The sequence below is a fragment of the Pogoniulus pusillus genome, chromosome 10 (assembly GCF_015220805.1).
Source record: "Pogoniulus pusillus isolate bPogPus1 chromosome 10, bPogPus1.pri, whole genome shotgun sequence".
Taxonomy (NCBI): Eukaryota; Metazoa; Chordata; class Aves; order Piciformes; family Lybiidae; genus Pogoniulus; species Pogoniulus pusillus.
The window spans coordinates 39,482,574-39,495,087 of NC_087273.1; the positions used below are offsets into that span (position 1 = coordinate 39,482,574).

Genomic DNA, 12,514 nt, shown 5'->3' on the forward strand with positions numbered 1-12,514 from the left:
ACTGGGCTGCAGCAGGGCCAGGGAAGTGATCCTGCCCCTCTGCTCCCCACTGCTGAGACCCCACTTGGAGCAATGCATCACATTCTGTGCTTCTGTCACCCACACCCTCCCTGGAGATGTTCAAGGCCAGGTTGGATGAGTCCTTGAGTGACCTGTTCTAGTGGGAAGTGCCTTTGACTATGGCAGAGGGTTGGAACTGGATGAGTTTTGAGGTCCCCTCCAAGCTGAACCATTCTGTTCTGTACCATTCTACCAAACCCAAAAAGCCTCTGGCTGAGCTCTGGGATGAAATCAAAGGCAGGAATGTGAAATCCAGAGTAGCAAGTTCCACCTCAACATGAAACTTCCTATTGCCCAGCTAGAGGAGATTTAGATTAGACACTAGGAAGAAGTTCTTCAGCATGAGGGTGGTGAGAAACTGGCACAGGCTGCCCAGAGAGGCTGTGGAGTCTCCTTCTCTAGAGCCTTTCCAGCCCTGCCTGGATGTGTTCCTGTGTGACCTGTGCTGGATTCTCTGCTCCTGCTGGGGCAGGGGGGTTGAACTGGAAGCTCTGCAGAGGTCCCTTCCAGCCTCTAACATCCTCTGATCCCAGGAGACAGACAGCTAACACAGGTGAGGATGTGCCCTTGCTGCTGGCAGTGATTTGGCTTCAGCACTTGCAGCAAGTGCAGCTGGGAGCCCTGCTGTGGCAGGGGGGTTGGACACGAAGGTCTCCAGAGGTCCCTCCCAACCCCTAGCATCCTGTGATCTGTCATCTCATTCTGTCTGCCACAGGCTTGAGCCTTCCTCTGAAGCATCTTGTTTTGCTGGCCCCCGCTGAAACAGGGAACCAGGCCTGGGCTTGAGAACTGATCTCATTGTTCTGCTCTTGCAGCCTTGCCCTTAACATCTTTCCACTCCTGGCTGCAGCATTCAAGGGCTATCTGAGCATCTGCCTCTCAGAAGCACCACGTTGGAGGAACAAAAGGCAAAGCAGCCCATGCAGAAACTTTTCAGAGGTGATTGATTCTTTTGTAAGTCAGCTGAAAGTCTTCTTATGAGTTTGCTTTTCATTGCAGAAAAGGGAAGGGGCAAAAAAAAAAAAACCCAACCCCACAACAAGAAGATGGAATTGGAAGATTCTATTCCACAAAGCTCTCTGAAGAGCAGCAGAGGCCTGGGCAATAATCTATAACTGTGTTTTCATTGCAGAGATCTTTTATTTCAGAGCAGCATTTTCTATCCCCTCGAGTCAGGAATGCAGCACCATAGGCAAAGATTCATCTGCTGCAGATGAAAAGAAGCAGACAACACCTCCCTGGAGCCTGTAGTTGATATTCTGCTTCAGAGATGGAAGTGGAGTGGTTATCTTCCCCGGGTGCAGACGACTTGTTTAGCACTATTATGCTCAATTACTCTTCCTTTTAAAGCAAAACTGACAGGCCAAAGTCTCTGCCAGTGGTGGGCAGATGCCATTCTCTATACATGCAGGAGTCACCTCTGTGTGTGTCTGTGCCAATGCCTACAGTGAAAGCTTTCTGCCTGCTGAAGATGGTTTGCTTCTCCTTTCTCCTTATCACACAGAGTTGTCAGGCTTGGAAAGGACAGTGAGGATCAGTCAGTGCCAACCCCCCTGCCACGGGCAGGGACACCTCACAGCAGAGCAGGTTGCCCAGAGCCACATCCAGCCTGGACTTCAAAACTTCCAGGGATGAAGCTTCCATCACCTCCCTGGGCAGCCTGTGCCAGGTTCTCACCACCCTCATCTCCCTACCCTCATTCTCAAGAATTCCTTTCTAGTCCCCACTCTCAATCTGCCCTCCTCAAGCTCCAATCCACTGCCTCTGACCTATCACTGCAAACCTGAGCTAGTTTGAGGGAGCAGAGCCCTGTGAGGAGAGGCTGAGGGAGCTGGGGGGGTGCAGCCTGCAGCAGAGGAGGCTCAGGGCAGAGCTCATTGCTGCCTGCAGCTGCCTGCAGGGAGGCTGTAGCCAGGTGGGGTTGGGCTCTGCTGCCAGGAGGCCAGCACAAGAAGGGGACACAGCCTGAAGCTGTGCCAGGGCAGGTCTAAGATGGATGTTAGCCTCTGCTGCAGGCTGCACCCCCCCAGCTCCCTCAGCCTCTCCTCACAGGGCTCTGCTCCAGGCCCCTCAGCTTTGTCGCCCTCTTGTGGACACCTTCCAGCACCTCAGCATCTCTCTTGAATAGAGGAGCCCAGAACTGGACACAGCACTCCAGGGGTGGCCTGAGCAGTGCTGAGCAAAGGGGCACAAGAACCTCCCTTGTCCTGCTGCCCACACTGCTCCTGAGCCAGCCCAGGATGCCATTGGCTCTGCTGCCCACCTGGGCACACTGCTGTGTGTTGAAGCCAAGCCTGGCTGGGGCACTTAGTGCCATGGTCTGGTTGGTTGGGCAGGGCTGGGTGCTAGGTTGGGCTGGGTGAGCTTGGAGCTCTCTGCCAACCTGCTGGATTCTATGACTCTACACTGAACCTGCAGCTCATGGCCTCTGTGTTTTGGTGCTTAAACACTGCATTACAAATGAAATCACAGGCTGAAAGTGTGATGCCTCCAATTTTTTCTCCCTTAACAAGGCTCTCACCCAGGAGTCCCCTAAGAAATGAGATTCTATCTGGGAAAGAAAAAAAGAAAAAGGGGGAAAAAAGGATTTGTAATAATGGCCAAGACATTATGGGGATTAGAGGAACTTAAATGAGCAATCCCTTAGCTCCTAAAAGAAAACGAGAGAGGATAAAAGGCAGCATTAACTTTACCAAGGGCCTTGGCTCTGTGCTCTGCTGCAGCTGTGGTGAATTAAAAGCCATTGCTTTGATCACTAAATACAAACACCACGAAACAGAGAGCCTTAAGGCCTCCCAGGGAGGGTGGTGATGAAAATGAAACAAGCTACTCGTTGGCCATTTGCATTTCTGTCCTGACATTGGCACCCTCCAACGATTTTGCTTCCCTGCACTTCCAGTGCAGTGTTGAGAGGATGATTTTCTTTAAGGGAGATTTAAGCAAAGCCTCAGGTGATGGGGGGGGGGGGGGGGGGGGGGGATATCTTAGTCACAAAGCAGAGCCTCATGAAGCCTGTGTTACATCAGAGAGTCACAGACTCAAGCAGGTTGGAAGAGAGCTCCAAGCTCAGCCAGCCCAACCTAGCACCCAGCCCTCAACAACCAACCAGACCATGGCACTAAGTGCCCCAGCCAGGCTTGGCAAGAACACCTCCAGCCACAGCCACTCCACCACCTCCCTGGGCAGCCCATTCCAGTGCCAATCACTCTCTCTGCCAGGAACTTCCTCCTAACATCCAGCCTAGACCTGCCCTGGCACAGCTTGAGGCTGTGTTCCCCTCTTCTGGTGCTGGCTGCCTGGCACAAGTGACTAACCCCTACCTGGCTACCCCTATCAGCACTCAAGATGTGGCCTGAGCAGTGCTGGGCACAGGGGCACAAGAACCTCCCTTGCCCTGCTGCCCACACTGCTCCTGAGCCAGCCCAGGATGCCATTGGCTTTGCTGCCCACCTGGGCACTGCTGCCTCCTCTGCAGCTCCTCTCTGCCAGCACCCCCAGGGCCCTCTCTGCCTGCCTGCTCTCAGCCACTCTGGCCCCAGCCTGCAGTGCTGCTTGGGGTTGCTGTGGCCAAAGTGCAGAACCTGCCCTTGGCCTTGTTCAGTCTCATCCCCTTGGCCTCTGCCCACCCATGCAGCCTGGCCAGGTCCCTCTGCAGGGCTCTGCTCCCCTCCAGCAGCTCCACAGCTGCTCCTAGCTTGGTGCCATCTGCAGACTCACTGCTGCTGGACTCAATCTTCTCGTCTAGGTCATCAATGAAGATGCTGCACAGGACTGTGCCCAGCACTGATCCCTGGGGCACATCACCAGTGCCAGCTGCATTTCTATGCACTTCATACCTTCCAGGCTGGCCTGCATACTGCAGAGCAATACATTTGGCTCTGATTCCAGATAAGATTTAATCTTGCCTCAAATCCCAAACCTGTTTAGGAAGAGCCGAGAGACTTCCTCGGGGTTAAGCTCTCGCTTGTGTTCCCCTCCATGAATAGAGAAGAGCCTAAATGCATTCCTGAATCAAGGCCAAGGATGCTGATGCTTGGTTTGATCCCCCCCTTTTGGCTTCACTCTGAAAGGTTTCAGTGCAGCAATCCTCAGTAAAACTCAAATGCATGTGTGAGAGCAGACAGAAGCAAATGCAGCCACAAGCTGCTGACCTTGAAGACCCTCAAGTTCTTAGATGAAGGAGTTGGGGAGATTTCTGTCTATGCCCATGAGTTGTTTTATTCAACAGATCCAACAGATAATAGAAAGGATTATTTTATCTTTCCCTTTCCCAGTGCTGCTCCATAGAAAACCAAAAGCATCTCTCCTATGAGGAGAGAATGAGGCAGCTGGGGCTGTATGGTCTGGAGAGGAGAAGGCTCTGAGATGACCTTCTTGTGGCCTTCCAGGATCTTAAACAGGGTGCAAGAAACCTGGGGAGGAACTTTTGAGGCTGCCAGGGAGTGATAGGAGTGGGGAGAATGGAACTAAGCTGGAAATGGGGAGGTTCAGACTGGAGGTTAGGAAGATGCTGTTGAGCATGAGAGTGGTGAGAGCTTGGAAGGGGTTTCCCAGGGAGGTGGTTGAGGCTCCATGGCTGGAGGTGTTTGAGGCCAGGCTGGCTGAGGCTGTGTGCAGCCTGCTCTAGGGTAGGATGTCCCTGGGCATGGCAGGGGGGCTGGAACTGGCTGCTCCTTGTGCTCCCTTCCAACCCTGACTGATTCTGTTCTATGCCCTGAGGGGGTGCAGTGCAGAAGAAGGGGACACAGCCTGAAGCTGTGCCAGGGCAGGTCTAGGCTGGATGTTAGGAGGAAGTTCCTAGCAGAGAGAGTGATTGGCACTGGAATGGACTGCCCAGGGAGGTGGTGGAGTGGCCGTGGCTGGAGGTGTTCTTGCCAAGCCTGGCTGGGGCACTTAGTGTCATGGTCTGGTTGGTTGGGCAGGGCTGGGTGCTAGGTTGGGCAGGGTGAGCTTGGAGCTCTCTGCCAACTTGCTTAATCCTGTGATTATATGAGATCTCATGTTGAGGAAGAAGAAATCTCTTGTTGAGGAAGGAGAAACTGCCTGTTGGGGAAGGAGAGCTCTCTGGTTGAGGAAGCAGTTCTCTTGTTGAGGAAGGAGCAACCTCTTGTTGAGGAAGAAGGGATCTCTGGTTGAGGAAGGAGCAACCTCTTGTTGAGGAAGAAGAGATCTCTTGCTCCTAACAGGAAAACGATTTGGTGTTGACACCACAAAGAAAGCAGTGAATATTTAGCACTTAATCTTTTGTGTAGCTCTCCTGCATTAGGGCCTCCTGCTCAGCAGAAAATAAAAAGCTGTTTTCTTCACTCCCAGCACAGACCTCTCAGGCACTGAGAGCTGTGCTCCATCTCTGCCAGCCCCCAAAATAGCACATCCCTGCTCTGAACGCTCCTGCGCTCTCCGAGGATCTCCCTGATTGCGTCTGGGCAGGTGAAAGATTTACAGGCACCACTGAAATGGCCTTTGAGCATCCCAGGTATTAATGACAGTTTGCTGATAATAGCTTTATTGCCTGCTATTAAGAACTTGATTACATCAGGCTAATACAATCCTGTTGCATTACTGCTCTAACGCAGCGTGATGAATGGGAGCTCCCTCGCCCCGATTGCATTAACACCAGATTAAGTTAATCAAAGGCAGTCAGGGCTTAGCATGATGGATGAGATGCACACTGCTGCCTGCACTCGCAGAGGGAAAACAAAAGGCCATAATTGCTACATTTGCTCACGTTTTGGGCTATTGAAGGCAGTTAGAGGCAGTTCCTGCCCCTCTGCCCACCCCCTCAAAGAAAATAGTTCTGACACCGGTTGGGGTTTGCAGTGCTTTGAGTTGATTGAATCACTCTGCTCATGGAAAGCAGCTCTGGAGCCCTCAAGATAGGAAGGATGTGGAGCTGATAGAGTGGGTCCAGAGGAGGATCATGGAATGGGCTGCCCAGGGAGGTGGTGGAGTGGTTGTGGCTGGAGGTGTTCTTGCCAAGCCTGGCTGGGGCACTGAGTGCCATGGGCTGGTTGTTTGGGTTCTGTGCCAGTTTGAGCCTAGCTGGCATATTTTGGTGAGAGGAATTAGATTAGAGGCAGTGCAAGGAGACAGTGCTGATATCTACTCCACTCCTAGGACTGGATAGGGCTGGGGGCTAGGTTGGACTGGGTGATGTGGGAGGTCTCTCCTGACCTGGTTGAGTTTATGCTCCTTGCTGTGTAAGAACAAGCACACAAACATAGCCAAGGCAGTCTGCTCTGTGGCTTTTGGCCTGCCCTTCTCTAACTTCCCTTGCTGCTTAACTAAGCTGTCTGCTTCCTAACCCCCCAAACTCCCTTTGAATGCAAGGCAAAGTCTGGGGGAAGGCAGAGGAGAGACAGGAAGGTGGAAGGGAGTTGGAAGCCCTGCTGCTGACTTTGGTTTCTGGGAGGGCTGTTGTGCTTGTGGACTACTTCTTCACTTGTGTGTTTCTGGGTGGAGCTGCACCTATTGTAACTAAGTGCTTGGATCTTGGGCTCAGCTGTGCCAAGCTTATCTGTTTGATTGCCAGGGGCTGAGTAGAGTCTGGGTGATTGTAACTGTGTGTTGGGGGGTGGGTAACACCCAAACCATCACAGATAGGGCTGGAGGAGCTTGGAGCTCTCTTCCAGCCTGCTTGATTCTGTGTAACACTGAGGAGAGCCCTGGAGCAGCCTGGGCTGGGGGGAGGGGAGTTAGAACTTAATCATCTTCAAGCTCCACCAACGTTTGCCTCCTCAGGAAGCATTTCACACATCTCTGGTTTGACACCAGGCTTGAACCCAGAAAGTGCTGACACAAAACCAGGTTGGCTCCTGGACAGTGACACCAAGCAGGTCCTGCTGGGCTGCAGGGCAGCTGCTGCTGCTCCACTCTTCTTGGGTGGACTCCGTGGTGGCTCTGGAGTGCAGGCACTGCTGTTTGCTGCAGCCTTTGGAAGGAAACACAGAATTAGGGGCAAGAGGAGAGAGCAGAGCTCCAGAGTCTCCTATGGACACTTCTGGGGGGCTCTAAAGCATTTCACCCGGAGCACAGCCCCCCGCCCCGCTCCCACCTCCTTTTCTCTTCCCCCGAGCAGCCTCTGCCGCCCTTCGACTCCCTTCTCCCTTCCCCGAGCAGCCTCTGCCGCCCTTCGACTCCCTTCTCCCTTCCCCGAGCAGCCTCTGCCGCCCTCCGACTCACTTCTCCCTTCCCCGAGCAGCCTCTGCCGCCCTCCGACTCCCTTCTCCCTTCCCCGAGCAGCCCCTGCCGCCCTCCCACCTCCCTCCACCCTACCTTACCAGCTCCTGCTCCACCATTACCACTACCTCCGTCTTCATCTTTGTCTTCGTCTCCGTCTTCATCTCTGTCTCCGTCTCCGTCTTCATCTGCATCTTCTCACCCACGGCAGAACCTGTGACAAGTCCTTCAAGCAGGCAAACTCCTAAACAAAGCTCAGCCTCAATAACAACAACAGCACAAACTTAACACCGTGAGCTAAAAGCAAAGGTTGCAAATGGTCAGCAGCCTAGCCCTAAGGTGGCCCTAGCTAGCCGGGGGGCCAGCGAGGCCCCCCGGCCTTTGAAACCCTCCACCACACCCCGGTGCTCGCCCGTGCGCACTCACCTGGGATGCCGGCGGAGGATCCCTTGGCCCGCAATGGGCCCAGCTTGGGGCTGGGCTCCTCCTGCTCTGCTTATATGGGGCAGGGAGCAGGGAGGGCAAAGTGGCCACACCTGGGGGGGGAGGAGACTGCAATTGGACTCAGGTGCTGCGGGGGCGGGGGGAGAATGTGCTGCAGGTTGGGTGGAAAAGGGGAGGTGGAGGAGGTGGAGAAAGAAAATGGCAAAGGAAAAGAGAAGGAAGAAAGAAAAAGTGAAAGAGGAGAGGAAAAGAGGAAAGGTAAAGGACGAGAGAAGAAGAAAGGAAAAGGAGAAGAAAAGGGAAAGGAAAAGCAAAGGACTGGATGAGGCTCTTGGTGCCATGGTCTGGTTGACTGGACAGGGCTGGGGGATAGGTTGAACTGGATGATCTTGGAGGTCTCTTTCAACCTGCTTGATTCTGTGATTCTGTGATAATAAATAAAAATTAATAATTCCAAAAGAGAAGAACTTTAAGAAAAGATTTTAAAGAACAGAAAAGAATTCTAAAAAAAGAAAAAAAGAAAGCAGAAAACCCTGGGCAGAGCTGGAGCCTGCACAGAGGCACCTGTGAGCAGCTGCCTGCAGGGAGGCTGTAGCCAGCTGGGGTTGGGCTCTGCTGCCAGGCAGCCAGCAGCAGAAGAAGGGGGCACAGCCTGGAGCTGTGCCAGGGCAGGTCTAGGCTGGATGTTGTTAGGAAGTTCCTGGCAGAGAGAGTGATTGGCACTGGAATGGGCTGCCCAGGGAGGTGGTGGAGTGGCCGTGGCTGGAGGTGTTCTTGCCAAGCCTGGCTGGGGCACTTAGTGCCATGGTCTGGTTGGTTGGGCAGGGCTGGGTGCTAGGCTGGGCTGGGTGAGCTTGGAGCTCTCTGCCAACCTGCTTGATTCTATGACCTTTCTGTCCTGTTCTCTTTCCTTTCCTGGGCTGTAAATTCCCACATCAGAGAGAGTCAGAACTGCCTTAACAGAGTTAAGGCTTAACAGAGGCAGGGCAGGCTGCTGGAGCTGCCCCCAGATGATGACTGGAGACACTGATGGGGGAGAGCTGCTTTGCCCAGGCTGCCTGCCCCCAGCCTCTCTCTTGGGAGGTCAGTGGGCACCCCTCTGCCTGTGCCTCTGGTGCCTGTGGCCCATTCTCTGTGCATGCTACTGCCTCAAGCTCCTGTGCCAGTGAATTCAGCTAAGTTCATTAAATCTGCTTTTGTGTTTTAAACTTCACAGAAGAAAGATTTCCTCTTAGGCTTTTCAGAAGTCCTTTCTATGAACCCCTCTAAACACAAACCCACTTCTGCCACCTCAAGTTAGAGGATGCCTGGGCAGCAGCTTGAGTGAGCTGTTCATTGAACACAGCTGAGCAAACACAGTGGAGAGTTTTGCAAGCAGCACTTGATTGAATTTGCTCTGACAACACGTGCAAGCCTTTGGTGAGCTCTCTGCAGGGTGGAGTTTGAAGGATGGAGTTTTCTTTGGCAAGCAGCATTGTCAGAAAGTAAATTTCAAGGATGCAAGTGGACTGTTTGCTTTAGACAGAGAGTTGCAGGAGCTTGCCAGGACTAGAAAAGTCTTTTTTCTTTAATTTAAGGGGGAAATATATCTATATATATAAAGACAATTATGCAGCTGACACTTTAGACACAAACAGCCACCAAGATGCTGCTTTAGATGCTCACAAGAAATGGTCCCAGCCACAGAGAACCATGAAAAAGCAGACAAAATGAAATAATCAGACCAAGCAAAGTCTGGGAGTAAATAACTTGCCTGCTTCTAAAGGCATTTAAGGGTATTTTAGCTCGCTTGGTTCTGTCTTTGTCAGAAGCAATGCCACCTGCAGACAATAGGCTGCCTTGCTTCAATGAAGCCCTTGCTGCAAATGATTCTCTCTCTAAATCCCAATCAATAATCCATTCAGAGGGGAGGGAGGGAGTGCCCCACTCTGACAGATGTCACTGTGTCTGGAAGCAAACTCTTGTGACAAGGCAGTGCAAGGAGAAGCTCCATGGAGAGCTGCCTGGATGAAGATCTGCACTGGCAATAGGCTTCAGGTGTGACACTCTCCACTCCCTCCATCACATTCATACCCTTCCTGCCAAGCAACTCCTCTACATCACATCAATATCCTTCCTTTCAAGCAATTCCTCTCCCTCACATCCATACCTTTCCTTCCAAGAAACTCCTCTCCACCACATCCATACCTTTCCTTTCAAGCAATTCCACTCCATCACATCCATATCCTTCCAAACAACTCCACTCCATCACATCCATATCCTTCCTTCCAAGCATTTCCTCTCCCTCACATCCACACCCTTCCTTTCAAACAACTCCTCTCCATCACATCCATATCCTCCTTTCCAAGCAACTCCTCTCCCTCACATCCATATCCTTCCTTCCAAGCAATTCCTCTCCCTCACATCCATATCCTCCCTTCCAAGCAACTCCAATCACAGAATCAAGCAGTTTGGAAGAGACCTCCAAGCTCATCCTGTCCAACCTAGCACCCAGCCCTAGCCAATCAACACAGAGTCTCAATACAGAGACTTAAGGCCCTCTAAAGCCTGTGAATGAAAGCAGGATGGAAGAGCAAAACCTCACAGTGCTTATCTGAACCATCTGTAGGATCCAGAGGCCATGCTAATGAAAGGCTGAGTGCTGGAATATCATGGCAGGAGAACTCTCAAGGATTTCAGAAGCTGCAGGAACTGAAAGAGGAGGATAAATATTTATAAAGTACCGAGTTGCAAACTGCAGCCACTGGAATGCAGCAGAAATTTCCTGTGCTGTTTGCCCTGATAAGCCTTTACATATTCAGAGTGCTCCTCACACCTGAGAGCTCATCAGTGAAAGAGCTTTTCTTCCCTCTACAAAGCTGGGCTGGGTTCATTTCTTCCTGCCAGCAGCTTAAAGGAAGAACCAGCAGGTAACACGTTTGAGATCAATTTTATCTTCAACAGCTATCAATATCTGTAGCCATAAGCCTTTGTAATGTACATTTATCTCTAGCATGATATGGCATAAAACCCAAGAACCAATCCTGGCTGGGCAGGGAGTGGCTGGAGAGCAGCCCTGAGGAGAGGGACTTGGGGGTGCTGCTGGAGGAGAAGCTCAGCAGGAGCCAGCAGTGTGCACTTGCAGCCCAGAAAGCCAAGCAGAGCCTGGGCTGCAGCAGCAGCAGTGTGGCCAGCAGGGCCAGGGAGGGGATTCTCCCCCTCTGCTCTGCTCTGCTGAGACCCCACCTGGAGTCCTGCATCCAGCTCTGGAGCCCCTGGGACAAGAGGGATGTGGAGATGCTGGAGAGTGTCCAGAGCAGGGCCAGGAGGATGCTCAGAGGCTGCAGCAGCTCTGCTGTGAGCACAGCCTGAAAGAGTTGGGGCTGTGCAGGCTGGAGCAGAGGAGGCTCCCAGGTAACCTTCTTGTGGCCTCCCAGCATCTGAAGGGGGCTCCAGAAGAGCTGGGGAGGGACTTTTGAGGCTGTGAGGGAGTGCCAGGAGTGGGGGGAATGGAGCAAAGCTGCAGATAGGGAGATTCAGAGTGGAGGTGAGGAGGAAGTTGTTGAGCAGGAGAGTGGTGAGAGGCTGGAATGGGTTGCCCAGGGAGGGGGTTGAGGCCCCATGGCTGGAGGTGTTTGAGGCCAGGCTGGCTGAGGCTGTGTGCAGCCTGCTCTAGGGTAGGGTGTCCCTGGGCATGGCAGAGGGGTTGGAATTGGCTGCTCCTTGTAGTCCCTTCCCACCCTGACTGATTCTGTAATTCTAGGATTCCAAGTTTCTAGGATTCTCTTCATATCCAAGCTGGCCTATAGAAAACAGCAGAGAGGACTCAAGGGTTATTTACAATTCAGAGAGCTGTCTGGATGTCATATTGTGGACACAGAGGTATAAGCCTCAATGATTTGTGGATTAAAACTTAACCTACAAAGGAATGGAACATTTTTCATCCCCCAAAAATCCTGTGTGGGACCTGGACCTAGACTGGAGCCATTGCTTCTATCATAGAATCAAGCAGGTTGGCAGAGAGCTCCAAGTTCATCCTAGCACCCAGCCCTGGCCAATCAACCAGACCATGGCACTAAGTGCCTCATCCTGTCCTAGAATCATGGAATCAGGCAGGCTGGCAGAGAGCTCCAAGCTCACCCAGCCCAACCTAGCACCCAGCCCTGCCCAACCAACCAGACCATGGCACTAAGTGCCCCAGCCAGGCTTGGCTTCAACACCTCCATGGATGAGGACTCCACCACCTCCCTGGGCAGCCCACTCCCATAGCAAATCATTTTGATCATTTTGGTTTTGGTCCAACCACTTCACCTTTCCTAATGTAAATATTGATCTACCAGCAACAGATTCAAAGTTCTGGGGCAGAATCTTCTTTCCTTCTGACTGGGTCACTTGGTTTATTTTTTGAGTGCCTCCAAAAGCTGCAGCACAGAGCAGCAGAAAGGGAAGGAGAGCACTGAAAACTTTTAATGGGAATCCAAACCTTGTGCTGAGAGGTTGGATAGGTCACTTCCCTTAACAAGACAGAGAGGAAGGATTCATTTCTTTTAAACTGACACTGGCAAGGACAAAATGTGAAGAAGAGTTTTATTAAAAGAAAGAAATTGGCTTCCCAGCAAGGAGAAAATCATGAAGAACAAGAGCATGGTGCAAGTGGAGCAGTTAAATGCAGAGCAGCCAGCACGAGAATGCACTGCACAAGTCCACTGCCCATAATCAGAGCTGTGATGCTAATTAAACTACAGGAGCCTTCTCTTGAATCTTTTGGTGCCCTGCCCTGCTGTGCCTGAGCGTTTGAATGGTGTTCACAAGGAATATCATAGAATCATAGAATCCAGCAGGGTGGGAGAGA

General features: G+C 52.1%; 1 long non-coding RNA gene across 4 annotated transcripts; it reads right to left on the minus strand.

Moving 5' to 3' along the window:
* Positions 1-6,324: 6,324 nt before the first annotated feature.
* Positions 6,325-7,762, minus strand: LOC135179053 (uncharacterized). Of its 4 annotated transcripts, none has more exons than XR_010303894.1 (3): positions 7,666-7,762; positions 7,336-7,499; positions 6,325-6,991 (listed from the first exon to the last, which is right to left on the minus strand). It is a non-coding gene; the product is annotated as an uncharacterized LOC135179053 (long non-coding RNA). The 4 variants fall into 4 exon arrangements; XR_010303893.1 differs by having other exon boundaries at positions 7,341-7,499; positions 7,666-7,761; XR_010303895.1 differs by having other exon boundaries at positions 7,368-7,453; positions 7,666-7,748.
* Between the last annotated feature and the right edge of the window lie 4,752 nt (positions 7,763-12,514).